Here is an 8,169-nt window from a genome sequence, read left to right as displayed (position 1 = left end):
AAAGTGGTCCGTATGTATCTTGCATTCCTAAAGGACCAGCCGGCAACTGTCTGTATAGAAGGAATGACGTCGACGAGCATCAAAATGATGCTAGCATCGGAGGGCCTACCTACTGCTCCTGACCACCTGCAGCGCATCTTTACAGAAGTACATCAGGAGTTCGGGGTGGGCGCGGCAGACGCTGTTGCTGATCTACAATCCTATCAGCGATTTTTGACCAGCGAGCGGACTCATCGTCTACAACAACTTCGCGAAAGCACCAATAAGTTCCACACTCTCCCTTCAAATTTTCGCAAGTAAGGACGCCTTCTACGGAAGTAGAATTAGATACGAACACTTTTGAAGCAGATGCACATTCAAAAAATTCTTCCGAAAGACAGAGTGCGACTGAAATTTTGATTTATTGTCAAAATTTCAATCGCATGAAAAGCTCAGCCAAAATGAAGGATATTTATAAAAATGTATTAAGCTCGTCCTTCTCAGTCATTCTAGCAACTGAGACTAGCTGGGATGAAAGCGTTCGCAGTGAAGAAATTTTTGGAAGTGCATTTAACGTATTCAGAGACGACAGAAATTTTCAAATGTCTCAGAAGAAGTCAGGTGGCGGAGTTCTTATAGCCATTTCTAATAGCTTTAATTCTGAAATAATTCCAACCCAAAAATTCAATGAATTTGAGCAGGTTTGGGTGAAGGCACACATAGCAGGTGAAACACACGTGTTTGCCTCAGTGTATTTTCCACCAGACCATGCTCATAAAAATACTTATGAAAAATTCCTCATCACTGCAGAAGAGGTAATATCTCGTCTATGTGCTGAGGTTAAAATTCATATCTATGGGGATTTCAATCAACGCCACGCTGACTTCATCGAGGACTCTGAAAATGAAAGCATATTACTCCCAGTCGTTGGGGATAATGAAACTTTGCAATTCATTTTTGACAAAATTTCTAATTTGGGATTGAATCAAATTAATCACATAAAAAACCAGCAAAATGGCTATTTGGACCTTTTACTAACAAACATTTATGAAGATTTTTGCGTTATTGAAGCGCAAAACCCTTTATGGAAAAACGAGGCGTTTCACACGGCGATTGAATATTCCATATTTATACATGAACATCAAAGACCCAACGATTGCGAATATGAAGAAGTCTTTGAATACCAATCTGCAAATTATGAAAACATTAAGAATAGATTAAACAGTGTCAATTGGCAAGAAATTTTTAGGAATGAAGGAAATATCGAAACTGCTGCTGACGTCTTTTACAAAATTTTATTTGGAATTATCTCACAAGAAACACCATTGAAGAAAAGAAGACGTCACCGAAACTCTAAGTACCCGGTCTGGTTCAACAGACAAATCATGAACTTAAAGAATCGGAAACAAAAAGCACACAAAATTTACAAAAAACACAATACTAATGAAAATTTAGCATCGTATTTGAACTTATGCGATCAACTGAACTTGGTCATTAGCAATGCACTTGAAGAATATAATGAGAAAACTGAGCTTGAAATAAAGACTTGTCCAAAGAAATTTTTCAACCACGTGAAAACGAAGTTGAAATCTGGGAATTTTCCGTCAAGAATGCACCTTGACGAACATGTCGGTGATAACTCGGAGCAAATTTGCAATCTTTTTGCAAATTTCTTTCAAGAAATTTATACGACATTTAATGAAGAAGATCGTGATCGCGATTATTTTTCATTTTTCCCAGAATTCTCAAGGGACATTAGCATTAATCAAGTTCATGTGCAGGATATTCTGCAAGGACTAAAAAATCTAGACGCTTCGAAAGGTCCAGGACCAGACGGGATACCTCCTGTATTCATGAAAAGTTTGGCAATGGAACTGACAGCTCCATTGTTTTGGCTTTTCAATATGTCATTGGAATCAGGAAATTTTCCTAAAATTTGGAAAAGCTCATTTTTAGTGCCTATTTTCAAATCTGGTCGAAAGTCTGACATTCGAAATTATCGCGGGATAGCCATTATCTCTTGCATTCCCAAGCTTTTTGAAGCAATTATAAACGAAAAATTATTTTCCCAAATTAAGAACCGAATAACTGACAGGCAACATGGCTTTTTCAAAGGCCGTTCAACCTCAACTAATTTAATTGAATTTATAGACTTTTCATTGAATGCAATGGATAATGGCAACCATGTGGAAGCTCTTTATACAGACTTTAGTAAGGCATTTGATCGCATAGACATACCAATGCTTCTTTTCAAATTACAAAAAATTGGAATAAAATCTAAACTCCTGAAATGGCTTGAATCATACCTGACGAATCGCCAACAAATAATAAATTTCAATGGAAAGAAATCGCTCCCTATTCAAGTCACTTCAGGAGTTCCGCAAGGATCTCATTTAGGACCTCTACTTTTCATACTTTATGTAAACGACATTTCCTTTATTCTCAAAAATCTTAAAATGCTCATTTATGCCGACGACATGAAGCTCTATTTGGAAATAAGAAATGAAGAAGACATCAGCATATTCCAGAATGAAATTCACATTTTCTACCAGTGGTGCAAAAAAAGCCTTCTGAAGCTCAATGTAAAAAAATGCAATTTAATATCATTTAGCAGAAAAAGAACAACACCAAACATCACAATTACATTAGGAGATCAGAATGTAGAAAAATGTGAACGAGTTAGGGATTTAGGAATTATCTTAGACTCTAAACTTACTTTCACAGACCATTACAATACTATCATCCATAGGGCAAATAACATGCTGGGCTTTATTAAGCGCTTTTGCTTTAATTTTCAAGACCCATACACAATAAAAACACTATATATTGCCTATGTAAGGTCTTTACTGGAATATTGCAGCGTTGTTTGGTCACCTTATTCAATTTCACACGAAGAAAGAATAGAATCAGTACAAAAGCAATTTCTACTATATGCTCTTCGTAAATTAGGTTGGACATCATTTCCACTTCCATCATATAAAGCGCGCTGCATGCTCATTGACATACAAACACTAAAAGAACGCCGTGAATATGCAATGGTTTCATTTGTAAACGATATTGTTTCGCAGCGTATTGACTCAAAAGAAATTCTATCAAAATTAAACTTTTATGCACCTTCTCGGCAACTCCGAAATCGAAATTTATTTTTCATTAATAACTATCGCACAAACTACGCGAAAAACGGGCCAATAAATCGCATGATGGCCTCTTACAATCAACACTGCGAAACCATTGACTTTACAATGTCTCGGCAAAAACTCAAACAATATTTTAGTCGAAGAAATCTAAACTCTTAAGGAGAAATTGTAAAGCAGACACTGCTTAAACCTAGTCTTAAGGAAATTCACATGTATCAAACTATGTAGTCTACGTTACGGTTGACGAAATAAATAAACTAAACTAAAAACTAAACTAAACTAAACGATTCAAAGAGCAATTTGAAATTGCTTGGTACCTGTTTTGTCCCAGATTTCACTGGAACCCAATCTCTTTTGTGATTCATGTCCTAAAAGCGACAGGTCGTCGGATGTCCTTTCAGCTAATAGTGACATTTTGAAAATCAAAGAGACCTCTACTTAAAAAAGATCTGATGCATCTGGTTGGGAATAATCGACTTAAAAACGTGATGGGCATTAAGATGGCTGAAATAAAAGATTCCTATTAGAAATTGAAGTAGAAAAAGAAGTATTTCTATTGAAAACTCAACAGAATATTCGACCAGTTTGCATTATGCTCTCGTTGCGTACAGTTCGGTTTTGCTGTTGCTGTTTCGTGCGTCGGATTTTCCTCACTGTTTGATGTTCGGTCTGTATCAAGTGTACGACAGAGAATTTTCATTTAGGAAGCAAATGCTATTTGAAAGAAAGTTTGGTCTTTCAAACAAAGTTAAAAAATGTTTAAAATTGCTTGAAAATATACTTTTTAAAATTAATTCGAACGCGTTTGATGCGAGGAAAGGTGTTTGAGGAAAGTCATGGATGACGGAAGGCCCGTCGATTTGGGGTGGAGATTCAAATTGGTGCTATCTCTGCAGTTCTATGTTCGCGAATGTTGATTAGATGAAACATGCATAATATGTATCCTAGCATATCAGTGATTAAAATGAATAAATTCAATAGGTCACAGTGTTGGGGGAAAGTTGTGTGTGGCTGGAAAAAATCGCTCAAGTTGCGTCCGAAAATTGGTTTTTGTAAAGAAAGAAGTATAGATTAGGCGAAAATATTGGTTATGGTTATGCACATAGTGAATTGAAAAAGATACCATGTTAATATTGAGTGATGCCAAAATTCAAGGCGTTTAAACATGACCCAACATGTTTCGTGGAGACTCGCGGCTTGAAAATGAGTATGGTTGTATTGCCAGAGAGAGACGCGACGCGTGCTTAAATTGGTTGCCTTGGTAACACACGGTACATGCATGATATGGTCACGACGTAGTTTCGAAAATATCAGCGCATGCTAAGATGGCTTTGTGTTATATGATATGAAGTTCATTAGAGCTATTAAGACGGTTGGTCTAATATGAAGAAGAAAGGAGAAGTGAAAGCATGCTGACGCTGAAAGAGGGCTTCTGTCTGGGCAAAAAAATAGTATTATTACACACGGAGTGCAGTATTCAGAATTGGAAACGAGCGTTCATTTGAAGAAATGTAGGGCATATGGTTCATTGAAAGTTCTAAATAGTGTGTCAGTCCCTTGAAGAAAATTGGAATGGAATAGAAAAGCAAAAATGAAGTTGAGGTTGTTTAATTTATGGGTGGAGCTGAACCCACACATGGGGGAGGGGAGGTGTCTGAGTTCCTCGATAATAAAGTGATTTTCTGTGCTGGTCAGGGAAGTGAAAGAAATGGAAAAAAAAGCAGCGCAGATGGTGTGTAGTGATAAAATGGATTGGAAAGAGTATGCAAAATCTTCAACTGGGAGGTAAGCCCAGTGAGATAAAAGTGGTAAGGTCAAAGTTAGCCAATTTTTCATAAAACTCTAAGGGTAAGATTATTTAATGAAATCATATTTGAATAATCAATCAACTGCAAACTGGCCAGGTATATACACCGATGCCGGAATACCTGTTGTAAATTTATTTAATTTTTATTCAATAAATTTTAAACTAGGGTTGGAGATGATTGAAATATTCTTCCAGAATTAAAACATACAGTAACACGACAAACACACATTTCAAAACAGCTCATACGAAGCCATGGTATCGGGTTTGTTTCACCCTTCATTCACTGAACCATTAATTTAAGAATGCAGGAAGGAACATACTTTGATAAAACTGCGGTGAATCCGTGCACCCATGGTGGATTACCAACATACATACATACATACAAAACTCAACAGAATATTCGACCAAATATTAGGCCGAATATTCGTTTGGCCGAATAGTTGAAAAGGTCAATATATTCGGTATTCGGCCGTTCGCCGAATACCACTATTCGAAACATCCCTAGTATTGATGTTTGAGCCAGATCAGAATGCGTCATTTTTCGACTCCGTAATATGATTTTCAAAGATAAAAGAATTGTGATAATATGCATTGGGTTGTTGATTTCTTTTGAAAACAGGGAAAATAACAATCATGCAGTGGAATTTCAGGTGGTAACAAGGTGAAATATGAAATATTTATTAATTGATTATATAATAAAATAGCTTAACTCTATTTAGGAGAATGATTGGGGGGCTTGAACAGGTCGTCAAATAATCGGAAGACTGATGTACAATGGATTGTGGAATAAAGCCGGCCGGAGTGCCTCGGCAAATTTTGAATCAATGGTCTGGTATTCAGGTACCTTTCCATGATTCTTTATTTGTTTCGAACAGTTGGAAGGGAGTGAGATGAGTCAAACCTGTCCCAAACCAGTGGTAACGGACCCCTTGGTAGTGCTGCAATTATTGTTGATGAATTAAGCACAGTACATACATACATACATACATACATACTCGAGAACTAATCGAATAAAAAGCCAAATTTATCATGGAATCATATTCGACTTAGAAATTTTTTTTTTTATGTTTCGAGACTCTTCCCTTTCTCCAACGGGAAGAGGGGAAGGAGGAGAGATGTTGTCTACAATGTGTTTGGATATTATTATTCAAATAATACAGTAGAGGGTATTTGAGTAGATTTTTTTTCTATGATTAAACAGTCAACAATTGAAAAAAGTTTTACCTTTTTTCAATTTTCCTAGTCAAAAAGTGAATTTTACCTTTTTTGCATTCACCTAGCAAAATAGTAAATAATACCGTTACCCCACCCTCTGATTTAAAAGGTAAATGTTAACTGGTTTGGTTGGTTTCTTCAATAAAAATAAAACAAAATTCGTTCAAGAATTGGTATTTATTTAAGATAATAGGGACCTTTATAATTAATGTTGGAATGCAGAAAATTATTATTGCTTCCTCACGGTCACCTTCTCGAGTTCTTCCGAGGAACCTTGGCCGCTGAATCCTCTTGCATTGCATTCCCGCATAAATCAGTATTATACAGTGACTATTCCTATTATCTTCTTCCCAAGACACCCAAAAGATAATCTCTATAGTTTTGGATTATTAATGTAAGATAAGGCTTATCATTTTTTCATGAAATGGAATCGTTTGGACGCACTTTACGATACAGTGAACGGGTCGTTAAGTAGAGTAACCATTCAATTTTTTTGCCTTTTTTTACTGTTCCAAATCGAATGATACCATACGTGTTATCTTTAGTTAATCGTTATCTTTCTATATTTCGGATGCTACAGTGTATCTTCTTAAAATAGTTTTACGATGAAATTAAAAAAAAGAGTAGACGAGTCGTGTTATAATTTATTTATTAAATAACCCGTTGATTGTTATTACATTATCATATTATTTCATACATCAACAATCTCCGAATCATTACTTAGTCCATCATATCCTTCAGCATCCAGAAACCATGAAAAAATCGATCCTGTATATTGATGGCATAAGCTTAGTTCGTCGAAGAGGTCAAACAAAAAGAAATAAAAGAAAGTTCTGGATCGCTACCGTGAACCTGAATTTTAAAAAAAAAAATGAAACCGTTATAGAGCCTTGAAACAAATAAATAGTCGGAATACAAATTTTCGTACAGAAAGTTCATTTCTTAAAACTTTTACTTCATTCTAATTCTATTTTTTTTTCTCATTGAGAAATTTATAAAATTTAAAAATTCAAAATATTTCTAACAGTCTGATTCCTTTTTCTAAATTTTATTTTTAATTCTGATCCACGCTCATTTATTTACTAATCACAAACTAAGCTTTGCCAATGGATTATGGTTTAGAAATTTGATTCGAAACTATGAATCATTTCATTTTATTCCTATTGTTTATCAGTCTTTTTTGACGCATTAGTTTAAGATGGAGATGATTTAACAATCGATGATGTTTACATAATTTCTGAATTTTATGACAACTATCAAGCGCAGTAATCAGTGTTTAACAGAAAAAATCTAATAATCCTTAATCAATTTAAAAAATAAATGAAAAAGTACCTCGCCAAATCCTTTCCAATAATGTTTCGTCCTGTTCCATCGGTTCATAACATATTGTTTTCTATTTGCATAATTTCAATAAGATGTTCTGAAGAAAAATAAAGTAGGGCAGAACGTAATTTGAATCCATCCGATTGGTAAGGCCATGAAATAGCGTGAATAGAAACCTTCGACAAATATAATCGCAGTTGATTGCAGCTGAACTTCTGCGCAAACACTGGAAGTAAAAATAAACAAAATGATTAATCAGCTGATAGAACACCAAATACAAACAACAAATTACCTATATATGATGATACCGGAAGTCTAAACCCTCCTTTTGATAAGTCGGTTGAAACCGATGTTTCGCGTTTGCCAGTTGGAACTCCACTGCATTGAAAAATTTACTTAGGGAATGAACATCCTCCAGAACTGCAGTTTCCGCTATGTCATCATATCACCGCAGACGCTGTAGCGAGTGTCTATTGGCCTCGTCAGTCGGAGTGAATCTAGAATATTGTCCTTCCATGCAAACATACGACTCCTTCTTTTGAAACATATACCATGTGCAGGCACATTGTTGCAAAAAATACTCGCAGCTTTGTTCCGGCAGTTCCTAGAACCCTATGTATGCTCTCAGAATGCTATACCTAAAAACAAAATAAAAATAAAAACTCAAAATTACCGCGTAAAGACATGTATATTACCAAAATATGACGA

The 8,169-nt window shown here is 35.5% G+C and overlaps 1 long non-coding RNA gene across 1 annotated transcript; it reads right to left on the bottom strand.

The window, feature by feature from the left end:
• Positions 1 to 6,782: 6,782 nt before the first annotated feature.
• On the bottom strand, positions 6,783 to 8,169 carry LOC129750938 (uncharacterized). Its single transcript, XR_008738532.1, has 3 exons — positions 7,754 to 8,169; positions 7,471 to 7,687; positions 6,783 to 6,990 (listed from the first exon to the last, which is right to left on the bottom strand). It is a non-coding gene; the product is annotated as an uncharacterized LOC129750938 (long non-coding RNA).

Source organism: Uranotaenia lowii, chromosome 3 (assembly GCF_029784155.1).
Source record: "Uranotaenia lowii strain MFRU-FL chromosome 3, ASM2978415v1, whole genome shotgun sequence".
In the NCBI taxonomy this organism is placed as follows: Eukaryota; Metazoa; Arthropoda; class Insecta; order Diptera; family Culicidae; genus Uranotaenia; species Uranotaenia lowii.
Note: the sequence above shows the minus strand (reverse complement) of the source record. Positions and strands in the feature narration are given on the sequence as shown.